General features: G+C 47.5%; 1 protein-coding gene and 1 pseudogene across 5 annotated transcripts in view; one reads left to right on the forward strand and one right to left on the reverse strand.

Annotated features, from left to right (window-relative positions):
- HIF3A (hypoxia inducible factor 3 subunit alpha) overlaps positions 1 to 8,932 on the reverse strand; it is a 49,198-nt gene extending 40,266 nt beyond the window's left edge. For 2 of the 3 annotated variants that reach the window (XM_084814825.1, XM_084814822.1), the window contains exon 1: positions 322 to 8,595. The gene's annotated coding sequence lies outside the window, so the exon portion shown is untranslated. The other variant, XM_084814826.1, reaches the window with a different exon arrangement.
- The window catches only part of LOC146337528 (protein CFDP2 pseudogene), a 471,985-nt pseudogene that overhangs the window by 48,252 nt on the left and 406,389 nt on the right, over positions 1 to 17,344 (forward strand). The window lies entirely within an intron of this gene.

Here is a 17,344-nt window from a genome sequence, read left to right on the forward strand (position 1 = left end):
TTTTTAACTTTTTATCATTTTATCTCTTGTTCATTGCTCCAGAATCTGTTCAGATGTGGAGCGGTATATAAACGCTGTAAATAAATTAAAAAAAAAGAATGGTATGATGAATTTAGAGCCAGTGTGGTTAGATACTGGACTGGGCTCAGGAAGAGCTGGTTCCTTATCCCCCCTGCATAAAGTTCCTTATCCCCAGCATAAAGCTCCTCAGGTGACCTTGCAACAGGCTTGTTGTGAGGATAACATGGGGGGGGGGGAGATCTTGTCCACCACTCTGAGCTCTTTTGGAGCAAAAGTGAGATAAAATAAGGATATACGTACCACTTTGTGAGAATAACGGACGCCTGGCAGTTCAGGAGTAGTTCCACAGATGTGGAATGAGGACAAAGTGCTCTGTGGCAGCTAACTGGGGTGGGTGGGGTGGAGATAGGACCTCTGGGGTCTCTGGAACCGAAAGATAGTGCCTAGGAAGTCAGCTCCAAATGCAGAATGAAAAATATGAGAGAGAAGAGAGAGCGCACAATCAGTATGACTGTGGCTATATTGAGCCATTAACGGTGAGTGGTTATTCAGTGCCTACTCGGTTAGAAAACGTGAGGCGTCTCTGGGTAGAGGCCGACTATAGCAAGGCCTGAGTAACAGAAGCGGGTCTGGATGCTGCCGCTGGCACCATCTGCTGCCTTTGGGAGAGGCACCCCCATGCTGCAACAGCAGGCCCAATCCCCTGGGCACCAGGCGGGCCTCAGCTTGACGCAAGCTCCGCCGAGGCCTCTGGGGCCCGCGGCCTTGGCGAGGCGGCCTAGCTCTCTCCTCTGGCTCGCAAAGCAGCAGCAGCCCTTCCCAACCACCCGCCCCCACCTTCGCTTGGAAGGCCGCCCAGAGGCCCCTCGCTCAGGCCGGGCCTACGTGAGCTGAGCGATGGGAGGGGGCCAGGGGTAGGCCAGGAGCAGCCAACCAGCGGCCGGCCTCTTTCCTGTTTGCCTGCTAATTTCGGCTGGGAACACTGCGCTGCCATTGGGCGCCAGGCTACAATGCGCAACGCTTGGGCCCTCTGCCAGATGGGCTGGCGTTGGCAGGATCACCAGGCCGCTGCTGGGGGCGGAGGGTGGGGGTCTAGCCACAGTGGAAAGGAGGGAGAAGCAAGCCCCAAAGAGAGGATCCGGGGAAAGGCATAGAGGGAAAATATGAACTGCATGATAAAAGTCAGAGCCCTTCCAAAATCTCCCAAGATAAATATCACTCTCATCTCTTGCAGATATTCAAATTCTCCTCACCACTATTAAAATACACAAGTTGCAGACAACTTTTTCGAGGGAATACCAAAAATAGTTTACTTGCTGCTGCTGCTTTTTCCGTTTGAATTCTAATACAGCGCTATAGCCAAGGCCTGTGTTTTTAGCACTGAGTGCAGATTCACTCTGCAGTACTTACGGTAAATAATCACCCCCTCTGTTTCAAAAATAATTTGAAAAAGTATTATTCAACAGCAAATTAGCTGAAGGCCATGATATGACATATGCTCAAGATGAAAAGCTTTGAGGAAACACAAAAAAATTGGTTTCACATAAACTAGATGTGAGGAATAGGGGGGAATGGTACTTTCCCATTTCATATACACTCTCCAGTCCCCCAACCCCAAAGCCATTTTGATAATACTGGTATAAACATACATTACTTCTGTATTTTGGGAATTCTCATCACTTCTGCCACATAACACAAATTTGCAGTTGAGAACACTGAAGCAAGTAATCTGGAGGAGTTACCACCATGTGATTCAGTACTCATGACCACCAACCCAGAGCTCCTGCTCCATTCATAAGCATGTAATCAAAGGGGGGAGAAAACTACCCTTTTAGTACTCTTTAATAATCACCCTCTGAATACAGGGTAACTAAGGAGTAACTACTCTGTGTGAATTGCTCTTGAGTATGTGCCTAGGGTTTTCGCCTGGCAGTTTGGTATTTTTGCCCTGGGTTTGGAATCAGAGGTTTATTTAATAAACCAGATACTTTTCACAAGGAGTGGGTTAAACATTTTTTTGTATTAACTCCACATCTTGACCTACTATGCATTGACCTCAAACTGGTGAGGCTCCAACCCTGACCAGTCAAAAATTGCAGGCTCCACCCCGCGACTGGCCAACCCTACCTCTGGCTCTGCCAAATGACCAGGTATTTTAGAAATCACATAGCCTGGCATGCTTCTAGTGATTGGGGGGCGGAGGGAAGAATAATCCCCCTTTCCCTTTTCAATTTTAGAAAACTTGGGGATACCACTTCATCCATGGACCTTCTATGTCAAGCAGGGGGCATTCTGTCAACCACCAGACACTACCAAAGGACCAAACATGCTTCAGCCCCCAGAAACATGCCGGAGGCGTGGTGGATGTCCCTCAATTATTTGGCTCTCAGTGACAATCAGGTGTAATGCAAGAACTTCGAAGCACCTTGTGCAGAACCACCAATTCCAGTAGGACATTTTTTTTGCATCATGTCTTTAGGATTGAGATGTCAAGGCTCTCTTGCACCTTACATCTCCCTGTGTGAACTCTCTGAAAAACATTCGACTTGGTTACTGTTCCTTCACAGCAGGCTGTTCACATGCAGCAACTCACCCCACTAACTGCACACATTCCAACACATCTTCACAAATGCCCAAAAATTACGCTTTGCAGACAAGTGAAAGCATGGTGAAACCTGCCCGATCGGCATTCGTGTAGACAGGACAGCCTGCATATTGAGGGCTGCAATATTTTAGCTTGGCAGGACAGGAGGTAAGGATTCGGGGACTGGAGACAGGCAATTATTTTATTGTTTTGTTTGTTGTCTAGAGAGAGCTGAAGGTGGCCTGAGTGAGGGATTGCTCCCCATGACGTGTCTGCACATCCCTCTTTCACTTCTAATATACAAGCTTGGTAGATTTTCGTATGGTTCCAAAGACATGTTTGACCAGAGGCAACAGCAGGATGAGAGAGGGATTTGTGTGCAATATCATGGGAATGAACGCCATCAACTCTCTTAAGAGACATTGTTCATCTCCAACCTTGGTTTATTTCCTACACCAGGAGCAAGGAAAACTAGGGGAGGATGTAGGGAAGGTGGCATAACTCAGGGGGACTATGTCACCCGCCAGATGCTGCTCACTAGTTTAGGGGCTGTAAGAGCCTAAAACCACATAGACTTGACCCAAACCAATTTATTCATTTAAAATATTTCTAGGCAGCCTTTCAGGACAGCAGCCCTTCCAAGACGACTTACAACCATAACATTATAATAAAAGATCAATACAGTAATAAAACAGCCACCATTCATAAAAACAACAAACACTAGCATAAAACATCTGGCCTAGACAGTACTAAAAGCCTTCAAAACAATTGCAGCTACAACCCAGAACAGTCCGGTAAAACATCCTCAAGGGAAGGCCAGAGTAAACAAGTAAATCTTCAGGGCCTTCCTAAAAATCTGCAATGATGGGGCATGGTTGGGCATTATGTGAATAAGCAGTGAAGAGCCTCAAGCTCATGTCCACCTCTCCCACCTCCCCTTCACACACACACACACCACAATTCCCTCCTTCCGATCCTGGTTTGAGGCAAACCATTGCTTGCCCTTTCATCAGTGGCTTGAACTTTTCCCCGAAAACCAGGATCAAACCATGGTTTGTGATCCTGGTTTGCAGAGAAAGCACAAAGCACAAAGCACTGTTTGCCAGTTCAGACAGAAGGGCAAGCTACGGTTTGCCTCAAGCCAGGATTGGAGAGAGGGAGTTGTAGCACATGAGAGAAGGAGGGACCCCGAGGATGCTTTGGCATTATGTCTGGACCACCTCGCAATCAAGCAAATGAAATGTTCAGATGGCGGTGAAAGGGAAGGCCTCACCAAGCAAAAGTTCAGATGCCACCGAATTTCTACCCATTGAAATGTCTTGAAAGGATGCCAATACATTTTATGAAGGCAGAGAAAAGTGCACCCCCTCCCCCCCAAAATCCATTACTCAGAAGAGAATCTAGGGCAGTGAATCTTCCAGAGCTCCAGTGTATCCATTAAATCAATGTTTGCAATGAAAGCACAGATGAGTAGTTGAAATGTCCTTGACCCTTATCAGGACACTAGTTACGCTGTACCGATAGAGAGCTATTCCCCTTTAAAGGCAGGGAGGGGAGTTTCCTGATCTATAATGGGATAAGGGTGGTGAGAGAAGAGCAATTTATCTTCAGAAATGAAATACAGTATATCAGTTACAGCTGGTAGACCTACAAGCCAGGGTTCTTAGATTTTATCTCCCAACTCTGGGAGAAAAACAGAGTCCAGTGATGGCTGGAAGATCTCTAGTTCTGGACCTCTAGTTCTGGAAGGCAAGTGTACTGGTTAGAACCCAAGGATGCCACTGATACCAAATACACAATTTCTACTGCAGATTAATTCATTCAAAACACCTACCATCCTCTGGTTCCATACCCACAAGCTGCTGAACTTTGCTAGCAGCTTTGCAGAGCACAGTAGCATGATGGAAAATTCTCACAAAGCTATAAATGAAAAATAAATATAATAATGTGGACTAGTATCTCTGCTCTACTCATAAGAATATGTTGAAAGGGTAGAGGTAAAAATGCATCCTTTTATCACCCTGGCTTGAAGTACAAAAGGTGATTAATGTGTCAAGGAGTATGGTTTTCCCAGTAGTAATGTATGGCTGTGAGAGCTGGACTATAACGAAGGCTGAGCGCCGAAGAATTGATGCTTTTGAACTGTGGTGCTGGAGAAGACTCTTACGAGTCCCCTGGACTGCAAGGAGGTCAAATCAGTCCATACTAAAGGAAATCAACCCTGAGTGCTCATTGGAAGGACAGATACTGAAGCTGAAGCTCAAATATTTTGGCCACTTCTCTAATGCGAAGAGAAAACTCTCTGGAAAAGACCCTGATGCTGGGAAAGACTGAAGGCAAAAGGAGAAGGGGACGGCAGAGGATGAGATGGCTAGATAGCATCACCGATGCAATGAATATGGACTTGAGCACACTCCGGGAGAGAGCGCAGGACAGGAAGGCCTGGCGTGCTGTGGTCCACGGGGTCACGAAGAGTCGGACACGACTGAACGACTGAACAACAACAACAACAACATGTGCATTACCTGATCTTGAACAGCCCTCCCAGAAGTCAACACTCCCAAGTTCTGTTTCCAGTGCTTGAGGGTGAATGGGAGAGGACTTCCACAGATTAAATTATTACCGTTATTCATTCTATTATGGATAATAAACCTTCAGTGCTTTAGTTGTTCAGCCTACTCTGCACATAAATAACCACCCTCTGAGGTAGACCATGGTAGAGTCCCCATTTTGCAGATAGAAAAGCTAAGGCCAACAATTAGAGTGACTTGCCCAACAGTGTTCAGTGAGACTGGAGCAGAGATGGCTGTTCCAAAATGCCCAGAACCACATCAATGAACAGATGGTGAAATGCTGCATCTGCAACTTCTAATTGCACTGAGGGAATGTGATGCTGGATGACAGCAATTGCATTCAAACTCCCTTTCAGCCATAAAACCTATGGGGGGAGGGGCAGGGTAGGACTGGCTCCATTTTTCTCACAGACATACAAATGAATTTTAAAAGCTGAAGATAATGTCTTTGAGAACATGCTAAGTCTTTGTCCCCATTGCTGCATAATCACCATTGACCTCCTCTTGTCTGAGACCAGGGGAAAGGGCTTTCAGGCAAAGGATGCTGCATCCTAGGATCACCTCTATAATTTCATTTATTTATTAAATCTGCACCTGCAGATCAAGATTCCTCCTGCTACTCTGCATATAGGATATCACAGCTCGTGTGTGGGGAAGGTGGCAGCAGGCATCTACAGTGGGCACCCCCAACAGTCTCTGGCACTGACAAATGCCCAACCCTGCCCACTTCTGATGGCAGCCATGCTGGGTGGCCTTGGACAAATCACTCCCTCTCAGCCTAACATACCTCATAAGGTTGTCGCAACAATAAATCAAGATATGTACCAGCCCAGACCCTAAGATCATCTTCAGTGGCCCTTCTCCATGAGCCCCTGCCAAAGGAAGGGAGGCAGGTGACTACCAGGAAGAGGGTCTTTTCTGCTGTGGTGCTCTGGTTGTGGAATGAGCTTCCCGAAGAGGCTCACCTGGCACCTACTTTGTACTCTTTCTGGCACCAGGTGAAACCCTTTTTGTTTTCCCAGGCATTTTAGTCTTTTAGCTCTGTTTTAAATCTGCTACTGTGTTTTAAATCTGCTACTGTATTTTAAATCTCTGCATTACTACTACATTTTATTCTGACTATACTTTTATACTGTAGTTTTAAGCTTTTATATTTTATATTCTATTTTATGCTGTATTTTGTGGTTTTAATTTGTGAACCATCCAGAGAGCTTCGCTATTGGGCAGTATAGAAGTGTAATAATAAATAAATAAAGATAGCCCTATACATCCCATCCTGAGATCCTGGGAGAAAGGGTGAGACATTCTCTATGGAGAGAGACAGAGTGAAAGATTTAAAGGCAAACCTTGCCGAAAATCATTATTGGGTAGTACAACATTTAATATCGAAAGTGCTTTAACAATGTGTTTATGTAGTCCTCACATCCATCCTATAAGGTTGATCGGTATTCTTTCTCATTTTAAGGATTTGGAATCAACACCAACAGAAGGGTGCCAGACAGGAGTAAGGGGAATGAGCAAATCACATATAAGACTCCTGTACCCGCTCCCAGCTATAATACCTGTATCATACCTCCATGCCACTTTGTGCTTTGGTGCTCAGAGTGCTTAATTTGAACCAGGCCTCAGCCAAAGAGCTTGCCCTGGAACAAGCAAAGTAGCAAAAAAGGGTGCCTCTGAGCACACACAGAGAACATTTACCTTCCCAATGAGTAATCACAGCCAGCCCGACATGGCTCTTTTCAGGCTAGTATGAGCCCAGATACTTATTTTAGGAAATTCAATTACTGGGTGTCTGAGAATCATAACTTCTGAAGGACCTTGCAAGTGGGCAAGAATTCCTGAACAGAAGGATCTCTTAGCTTTACAAGGAGAGCGAATCACTCCTCCTTTACCCTTGCCAAGTGTAAGGCGCATTTGGCACCAACAAAATCCCTTGTTTGCTTAAAAAAGAGAGAGGAATCAGATCACCAAGCAAAGCCGCAATTCTTACGTCCTGCACCAACAACAAACTCCTCCAACAAGCACCTCCTGCTGGTCATGTACAGCTACCACCTCTTCCTGAGCCATGAGGCTGGAACACCAATCCCCGACATTCCATAGTTCATCCAACAACACAAAAGCTGAACACTGACAGGACACATTAAAAAACACTGCATCCAGTCAGTATCCGTTGCCCGGTTCACTGGAGGGGAAAACGGAGGCATAGCCTCTAAACTGAGGACATAGATTAAGCTTGCAATGAGACTCAGAAAGAGAACCCAGGAGTCCTGACAACAGCCCTGATCCAAACACTTGATGCAACTCTGTTCCTCAGGCCCAGAAATCCAGGAGTTCTGAGTTTTGCTCTAGCCTCAGATCTCTAGAAGCCATTACTATCCCACAACTCGTAAAAGAGTACTTATGCCTTTATGCCCATTCACCCTACTAAATTCCCTCCTGCCAACAAGAGAACGGGCCCCATTTGAAGCAGATTTCTCTGTTCCTATCAGCAGAAGGAAAAAAAAAACCTCAGGAGCACCACCACTTAAGCCACCATTGTCCAGCTTCGGATGATCAAAATGTGGGTTACAGATAAGGAGTTCTGGGTTTGCACATCTCACCCCGAGCCTATGCAGGTTTGAGAATTTAGAGCCAAACCTTAACACACACACAGAAACACCAGTGGATTCCTCCTACTGCCTCCCTTCCCTGTACAAACCAAGACTGGCTTGAAAACCACAACACAGTTTAGGTCAGCCGGGCCTGGAAGCCATGGAGCCCAAAAGAGATCTATGGTGGGAAAGGGACAGCCACTTCAGTCTGGATCGGAAGGAGTTCGGAAATGAAAAAGGAAGGAGAAGGAGCAACCGCAAAAATCGACAAAAAATGGCAGAGGGAACGCAGTGGCTGAAATTTAAAAATACAAGAAAGGAGACGAGAAAAAAGGAAAAGGAGAAGAAGACCATGTGAATGAGAAAGAGTGGACAACAAAAAGAATGGAATGAGAAAAAGAATGACTACGCAAAGGTAAGTCAAGTAAACAAGTAGATAAGAACGCAAAGACATCCCCAGAGGAAGGAATAAAAATGGCATGTGAACAAGAAAGTAACAGAACAAACCAAGAGGAAGGAAAAAACACAGAACAGACCCCAAAGTGGAGAAGTGTAAATGAGAAAACACACAGAACAGAAGGAAGAGAATATGAAAGTAACAGAGCAGACAAGAGGAAGGCTGCGGGAGACATGCAGGAGATAGTCAAGACAGATGAAAGGGTGATCAAATCAAGAGGAAAGGGGGAGCAAAGGAGGAATGTGAACAGATGGGAGCAGGAGTTGGACAGAAAGCAGAAAAGCATCATGGAGCGAAAGAAAAAGAGGGCAGGGAGGGAAGCCAACTCAACCAAACAGCTGCTCCAGATGCCTTTTGCCCCCTGGCAGTGCCCACACTCACCATCCAGTGGTGCTCCCCACAGGCGGCATGCCCACAGGGCCTGCTTTCTACCCAGTCTCCCCGTCTGCCCCCGACATCCACTGACCGCCGACTCGCTGCCAACCCCAAGCCAAGAGGGCTCCTCTCCATATAGGAGCTGCCCCATACCTCCGCCCACCGCATCACGGCCTGGCACAGGGCCGGGACACGTGATGTACACAAGACCCGTCATGTGTTCGTCCTCCGGCACACGAGGGCCACCGGCTTCCCTGCCTGAAGGAAAACAGTCAGCAGCAACAGCAGTGGAGGAAGGACATGTGCGAGGAGGCTGGGCTGGGACAGATGCCAGTCAATCCGCCTGCAAGAGGAGAAATGCCGAAGCAAAAAGCAAGAGTGAGCGAGTTCTGGGAATGCCACTAGGGGGCGCTGGTGGAGGGGAGGGGGACAAGAACAGATCCGTGAAATTGCGTGGAGGCGGAACAGAGGAGACCCAGCTCCAGAGGAAACGGCCGGGCACCAGGATTGTCCTAGGCAGAAACGTCTTACCAGCTGGAAACGGGTGGACCAGATTAAAAACTCCCCAACCCGAGCAGAAGCAGTCTTCCAAAAGGAAAGATCAGCGGGGGGCGCCAGAAACAACTGGCACACAGCACTGCAGGAGTTTGTCTTTAGGGCCAGCAATACGAGGCAACATGTAGTTATTTAAGACAGGCGAGTCGACAGGTGGGGTTTCTTCATGAGAAGTTCAAGTGCCACAGAGTTCACTCACGGGTCTTTGCCCTACATGCAGAAGCCTTAAAAAAAAATAATAATAACATGGCAGCCCCTACCCCAGCCAGCAGGGGGCAGCCCTGGCTGGCAGGAAAGGCAACGCAGCAGGGACACAGTTGGGATCCGTGGTAGAAATATTCTGGATTTAAACATGGTTGGGGTTTTAACAGATCACATGGATTGCCGTTTGGGGGAAACAGAATCTAGGAGTCAGAAAACGGAGCTAGGACTTAAGACAGGGGGGTTCTTTCTCCATCCCTCTGGGAGGAGTGGCAAGCAGTGATTACGGCAGGGGGACTGAGAGATTTTCACACGATTGACAGGTGCAAATTCTTTTAAGGACCATTCTTTATTCCAGAACATAGGAGATTCAGAGAAACGTAAGAGAGATCTCTTGTTTCAGAATACCAAATGTTTCCCTGGCTTTTGACGGTACAACCCGGAATTATATTCTCATTTTGGGGGGGTGGCTCAGTACATCTGCACCCCAGCAAGCTCTCCATTCCTGGCTTGGCAACAATTAACAAGAAACCTGTAGCTTCTGAGGCAAAAAAGACAGCGTAAAAGACAAAAACACCCACTGAGGTCTACGCTGGCCTCATGCCCTTCTTACGGGTGGAACGATGCCAGTTTTGTCCTACCCGGCAACAGAGGCCAAGATCCTCTGTGGGATATCCAGCGCAGTAGTTTTGCAGCCCACAAAGCGAGCGGAGCGACGGAGCGACACACCCACCTGGGCACAGCGGCACTGCCATGGCCACAGTCCCTGCCTACTCCAGTTGAAGCAGCCAAAGTCGCAACTCCGCACCCAAACGGCTGTACTGAGTTCCGGAGAGCAACTTTTCACACAGCTGAAAAGCACACGCAACAGGATGTTGCAGAAAGTTGTCCCTTTCAATACCTGCCCCCCTCCCTCAAAAAACCCAGCTCAGTCACCCTGTTCCTACTCACCGTGACCCAGTTCTGGGATGGTCTCCACGGGTTTGACCTACATCTTGATCGTCTCTTGTCTGCCTCCATGCCACAGGAGCAGGGGAGCAAGTTCTGTTCCAGGACCTCCCATCACTGCCTAATTTTAAAATCCCTTTTGAATTTAAAAGCTTGCACATTCTTGCCAACAAATAACTGTCCCATAAGTTCTTCTTCTTCCCCTCACTTGGTTGGCAAGTTGAAGTCCCATACGGGCAAGCGATCTCTCCTCCGCAATACTGAAAGCTCCAATATCCTACGTGTGTGTGTGTCTTTTTAAAGGAAACTCATTTTTCACAGTTGCAAAGGTGGTGGTTGTTATTGTTGCTATTATTATTATGCAATCGGCTGTCCATTTTCACTGTCCCGGCATTTCCCCTTTAGAGGTTTTCCCCCTTTGCTACTGTACAAAGATTCCTGCCAATTCACGTCTGCCAAAGGCAAACAGATTTACAAACAGCGCTTCTCTGCCCACCTTGCTGGCTTTTCTTCCTCACAAGTGTCATTTAAGTACATGATGAAAATCAGAGAATGCAGCAGAAATACTACAGCAGGAGTTTCTGAAAATATTTTTTAAAACACTCCCCCCGCTTCCCCCCAGCTTGTACTGTTTCTCCCTTCTGCCCCCATCTAATCCATATGATTAAATTACCCAGCTGGGGTCTAAAGGCAGTCAGAAGAGAAGCCATGATAGCAGATTGCAGCACTGTAAACAAGGTATGCAGGGAGATTAAACTGTATATACACAACCACGGGAGAGAAGCACCGTCTCTTTCTATCATGACATTTTGGGCCCGTGCCATGATATTCACCCCCTGTTATGGCTGACAACAGAGCCAGGGTTAACTTCCCTCCCGCAACACTGTAATTGCCAATTTACACTTGGCACAGGTCCCCACTGTAATCTACTAGATCTCCTTGCAGCCAAGAGGACATTTTTCCACCCTCCTTCCTTCCAGCTCTGCAGAAGAACACATTCCAGGAACACAGACATGAACTGATGCGCCCATTGCATGACATTGACCAGCCAGGGGCAAAACCTGGCCAGTTCATTAATTTAAAAAGAATTATTGTAATAAGGTCACACACACCCAAGTGCCCCCCCAACATACACCTCAAGACTCGAGGGGGGAAAAACCCTGCAACCCATTTACACACACTTTTCCAGGTGACTGAAGACATCCAGAAGTTTTTTTTGGGGGGGGGGGATTAGACCATCCCAGAATAAAGAGGGAGAAGGTCACCTATGCAAGGGGGGGGAAATTGGGGGCTCCAACTATCACCGTACACGGATCCCCCCCGAAACCCGCACACAAATGGGGGACATAGAATATGATGAGTCTGCAATTTCCCCCTCCCCTATGTTTTTTTCTTAAATCGCCCCAGTGTGGCGTGGGGTGATAAGAGACGACCGCAGAAAAATAACCCAGCCGCCTCTTCCTCTGCACCCCACATCCCCCTCCCCCTATCTGGGCACCGGGTTTGCACATTTCTCGCGCATCCTGCCCGCGAAGGGTTAATCGCAGCGCACAAAAATCAAGCGGGGAGGCTGCACGCGCAAACTCCCCCCCGGCCCCCGACTTTCTGGTTTACCTTGGACATTGCAACCCATTCTCCATGGCTGGGCAGGTCTCTTCTCCCGGGTCCGGCTTCCCTATGCTCTGCGCGCGCTCTCCCTCTTGCCGCTCTGCCTGCGCTCCTTCCTTCCCCCCCCCTCCTCTTCTTCTTCTTCTTCTTCTTCTTCCTCCTCCTCCTCCTCCTCCCCCCACTGAAGCCCACTCCCCTCCGGGCTACTCCCACCGCCCCTCCCCCATCTGTGCCATTGGCTCCTCTCCCACCCCCAAGGTTGCCCCCCCTCCCAGCCATGCAGATCCAAGGCGGTTTGGCACGCCTCCTTCTGATTATGCGCGCGGTGATTGGGCGCCGGGGTGTCACTCTGGGACCCAGGGGGCTCTCCCCCCACCCATCTGCTGGCAGATGGCTGGAGCGAGGGTGCCTCTCTGCGGCTGCGGATGGGACCGGGTGGGGGTCGGGGTCGGGGTCGGGGAGCAAAGGAAAGTGATGGGCGAGGGGAGGTGGGCAGAGATTTCAGCGCAAGCAGTTTGATTGGCAAGCGCGGGTCTCTTCCAGCCTGGAGTTAATCCGGAGTCCCACGTACGTGTGTGTGTGTGTGTGTGTGTGTGAGCAGGCTAGCCGGATCTGGGTTCTTTTTTCAGATGGTAAGGTTTCCGGTGTTTACCTGGGAGTAAATCTCGTTGAAATCAGCTGAGCGTGCTTCGGAGTCAGTAGACTGTCCTCAGCACGAAAGGAAGTGGCTCCGGATTTAAGCTGCAAACCTGTACATGCTTATTGCTGGCAATGAGCCCATTTGAAGCGCAGTGCTATTTAGGGCTAATTAGACGTGCGCTTTTGACGAGATTCTGAAACTAGCTCTCAGCTCAATGCAGCAAAATGGTGTGTGCTCTTGATTTAGCTTCATGAGGGGAAAGGAAAGCGGAAATTAGGTCCTGTGCGAAAGAAAGGGAGTGACTCCGGATTACACTGGGGTGGATTCGGATTTAAGTTGACGCCGCTCGCTTTCTTTTTACTTTGTTCAGGGTTGGAGATGGATATCGGTATAAATTCATATTCTACACGGTTCCTTGTGTGTGGAGGGGTTGCTTTTCAGATTTAAGGTAAATCAAGTTTGCACGGTGATTTTGTATAGTGCCATCCCATACATGTCTCCTCAGAGGTAACACACTGAGTTCAGTGGGACTTCCTGCACGGAGCAAGGGGTTGGACAAAACGGCCTGCAACAGGGGTGGGCAAAATGTAGATCATGATCTACCGGTAGATCTCTGGGTGATTTGAAGTAGATGGGCAAGGATTTCTGACTCCCAAATGTTTAACAATTGCAACAACAAAATTACCCCAGTGGCGTCCCTCTAGGGGTCAGTAATGACCCGGTGCTTGCACAGGAGGAACCTTTCCTTTCCAAGTTATACTACAGAAGTGAAGAAAGTGTGGGGTGTGTTTGTATAACCAGTTGTTGAATTTTGTGTGTAAGGGCAGTTAGCTCACTTAATTTCTGGTACTCGAAGCAAATTCCTGGGCTCAGAATTCTTTAATTCTACATGCATGCCTTTTGCACTTGGCTCCTCTTTTTGGATCTCAGGGTTCTAGTAAAAAAAACCCCAACCAACCAAAGTAAATCCTGCAAGACTGAAGTCTGCCCACCCTTGGATGCTTCCAGACAAAGGTTTTATCCCATCACCATGGCTCATTCACATAATTTTACAGGGGATCCCTCCCATGTTTTCCCACTGCCTTCTATAGCTGTGCAATGCCCTGATAATGCGGAGGAGGGCAACTGGTGCAATGTATCCTGAGGAGGGGGGGGCACAGCGTGAGGGGTCCTCTGCCTCAGCTCCTCTGTGAATGGTTGGCCCTGCCACATTGCTCACTGGAGCCCCATGTGGCCGTTGTGGGAGGCAGCAGCAGGGCTCCCAACATCACACCTGACCCGGGACCCATACATCTCTGAGTGACTCTACCCCAGGTAAGTGTGTATCTAGGAGCCATAAAATCTCTCCCCTAGAGGTTAGAATGATTTTTTAAATGCGCCCCCCTGTGGTGAGAGAGCATTTCAGTCCAGCATTTTTGCAGCAACATTTCCGGCATCTGAAATTTGTGGTTCTACCCCCAGGGGACATTTTATGCAATGTTATGCTATACATATTTTTACACACTCTCTCTCTCTCTCTCTCTCTATATATATATATATATATATATATGCGTGTGTGTGTGTGTGTGTGTGTGTCTGTGTATAGAAGCACTTATTCACTCTTCAAGCAAAGCTATCAGAGTGGCTTGCAATAGAATAAAACAATAAAATCACTAAGTTAAATCACAGCACAGCAGCTTTAGAATAAAGTGCCATCATAAAACCACACTAACAATATTTTATGTACTCACTAACCATTGACAAATTACAGAGCTTTCTAACTTCCGGGATAGGATTTGAATAAATAGTAGTATTGTGAGTTCAGGTGCAGCTCAGATTTAATTGTGCTGGTGGGGTCAAAGCTAGATGTGGAGCTCAACTCATTTATGGACTTCGGGCACCCCAGAGCCTTGGGCTAAATGTGCACAGGATGTGAATGCACAGAGCCATGGAGGTAGCTCCAGCTCTGTGTACACACAATTTGTTGTTCAGGCGTGTCCGAGTCTTCGTAACCCCATGGACCAGAGCACGCCAGGCCTTCCTGTCCTGCGCTCTCTCCCGGAGCGTGCTCAAGTCCGTATTCATTGCATCAGTGATGCTATCTAGCCATCTCATCCTCTGCCGTCCCCTTCTCCTTTTGCCTTCAGTCTTGTTCTTTACAGCACTAGATTTTCTTTTCACCACCAGACACATCCACAGCTGAGTGTCCTTTCGGCTTTGGCCCAGCTGCTTCACTCTTTCTGGCGCTACTTGGAAATACCCTCTGCTCTTCCCTAGTGGACACCTTCCGACCTGAGGGGCTCCTCTTCCGGTGTCATCTCTTTTAGCCTTGTGATACGTTCCGTGGGGTTTTCTTGGCAAGAATACTGGAGTGGGTTGCCATTTCCTTCTCCAGTGGACCACATTTTGTCAGAACTCTCCGCCATGACCTGTCCGTCTTGGGTGGCCCTGCACAGCATAGCATATGGCTTCACTGAGTTACGCAAGCCCCTTCGCCACAACAAGGCAGTGATCCATGAAGGGGGTCCAGTTTCCAAACAGGTGGCCATGTTAACCTGTTGCAGCAAAAACAACAAAAGTGTCCTATGGCACCTTAAATACTAAAGAATTTATCATGGCATGAACATTAGTGGATCAGTAACCACTTCACCAGATGCATGGAGTGTTATCCTCAGCCAGCAGCTATGTGGACGTAAAGGGGGGAAATAATAAAATGTGGGATTAGATGACAATTAAATGTAAAAAGTACTAAAGCACTATCTGTGACCTTTAAATTAGAGCTTAAACGGATGCAAAACTAACACAGTGACCATTCACAACAGCAGGGATTGGTGCTGACACAATACTCTCCATGTGGCTGAGTCATTACATATGTAGTGGGACAGGAAACCATCGTCTCTGTTCAGACCCAAACAAATAGAATCAAACTTCATTACTGGTTTCAATTCAGCTGTTTCACACTGGAGTCGCCCTTTGAAATCCCATTGATTTGTGGCCTTATTGGACAAATCACAATGTCTTAGTTTGTGAAATATAGGTCTTAATGATAGCGCTGCAGTGTTCAAGAGGAGCATTTGATTTATTCTTTCAACTTTTGAGTTGACTAAAAATGTGCCTCTGATTAACTGGGTGGCAGACTGATTTTTTTTTAAGTTATTCATTTTAATGCAAGTACTTGTAAAAATTGCAGGCAGCAAGCACCATATTAGAAGAGGCCTTCATCCTTCTCTCACCCATAGGAAAGAATGCCTCTTCTAAGAGGATGCCTGCAAAAAACACCCCCCTGCCTTCTAAGAAAGCAAGCTTTTTGTACAGGTTTTTAACCTACATGCAGATTGATTATATTAGCATCAATCGATTGACTAAAACTCATACCATTACAGCTTCTCTACAAATGTGGTGCTAGTGTGGTGTTGTGGTTAGACTGGGACTAGAGAGATCTGGGTTCTAGTCCCCACTCGGTCATGAACCTCACTGGGTGATTTTGGGCCAGTCACTTACTCTTAGCCTAACCTGCCTCATAGGGTTGTTGTGAGGATAAAATGGAGAGGAGGAGGGCCATGTGAGCTGCCTTGGGCTCCTTCCAAGAGGAAGAAAGGCAATATTTAAATGCCTAAATAAATAAATGCTTCTCCCACCACATCAGTCCTCTGTAGCCATGCCCAGTGTTTAATTTCTTACACCGGAAATTAATGGGGCTCCTGTCCACCCAGAACATGGGCCAGCTAATGGTGGTTTTACCCAATCATTGGTGTGTAGGAAAGGCACTCTCTACATAGCCAGGGAGCTTTTTTTTCTAGTTCACCTCTCTCCAAATCCCACCTCCAAACCCACCTCTCCCATGACGCCTTGCTGAATCCCCAGTCACAGCAAAGTCCAAATATAGGTAACGCGATCATAGCTCAACCTTCCCCAACCAGGGACACGGTACACCATGTTGTTCACCCCTGGGTGCCTCCCCGTCAGCCCCAGAACCCCCAGAAGCCCGTGCCTGCTTACTTCTTCTGGCTCTTCATTGCAGAAATAGTCTGCTGTCCATCTGTTTACATCAGGGGTGCGGAACCTCAACCTTGGGGCCCCAATCAGGCCCTCCAGGCTTCCCAAGATGGCCCCTTACTAAAAGATCTCCACTGCAGATCGTTTGGTGGTTTCCTAGCTTTTGTGCGTCATCCATTCCACACACACACACCAATTATAAAAGCTTGAAATGCCTCTCCTAAGGCTGAGTTACTGGCAGTAAGCGCTCCAAGCTACAATATGCTGGCATTCTGGCCCTGCCCTGTTGGCCTTTGGTCTCGCCCACCACTGGAATGCAGGCACAGAGCACTTTCCGTAAATTGAAGTCATCCCTCAGGCTGAAAGAGGCTCTGCACCCCCAGTTTACATATATTGTCTGCTTTGTATATGCTTTTGCCACACAGCTTAGCCCCATTTTATGCATGTGGGGCTGAAGCTGATTTATATATATATATATATATATATATATATATAGTCTTCTTTGTATATGTTTTTGCAACATGACTTAGGGTGCAGCCTTACACATGTTTCGACAGAAAAAAGCCCTGCAACTCCCAGCATGGCTGGCTGGGGCACACTAGGAGTGATAGGACTTTTTTCTGTCTAAACATGCATAGGATTATGCCTCTAGCCTCATTTCATGCATGACGGTGCTGAAGCTGTGGGAATATCACTTACTCATGGCCACTCCATTAATCCCTTCCAGAGGCAAGACTGGAACCCAGGATCTCCAACCAACACCCAGGGGCAAATCTTTATTCACTGCACTCCAGTGGCTTCACTCAGGAAAAG

The sequence above is a fragment of the Heloderma suspectum genome, chromosome 10 (genome assembly GCF_057233095.1).
Source record: "Heloderma suspectum isolate Gila_16-S chromosome 10, 16-S_ref, whole genome shotgun sequence".
In the NCBI taxonomy this organism is placed as follows: Eukaryota; Metazoa; Chordata; class Lepidosauria; order Squamata; family Helodermatidae; genus Heloderma; species Heloderma suspectum.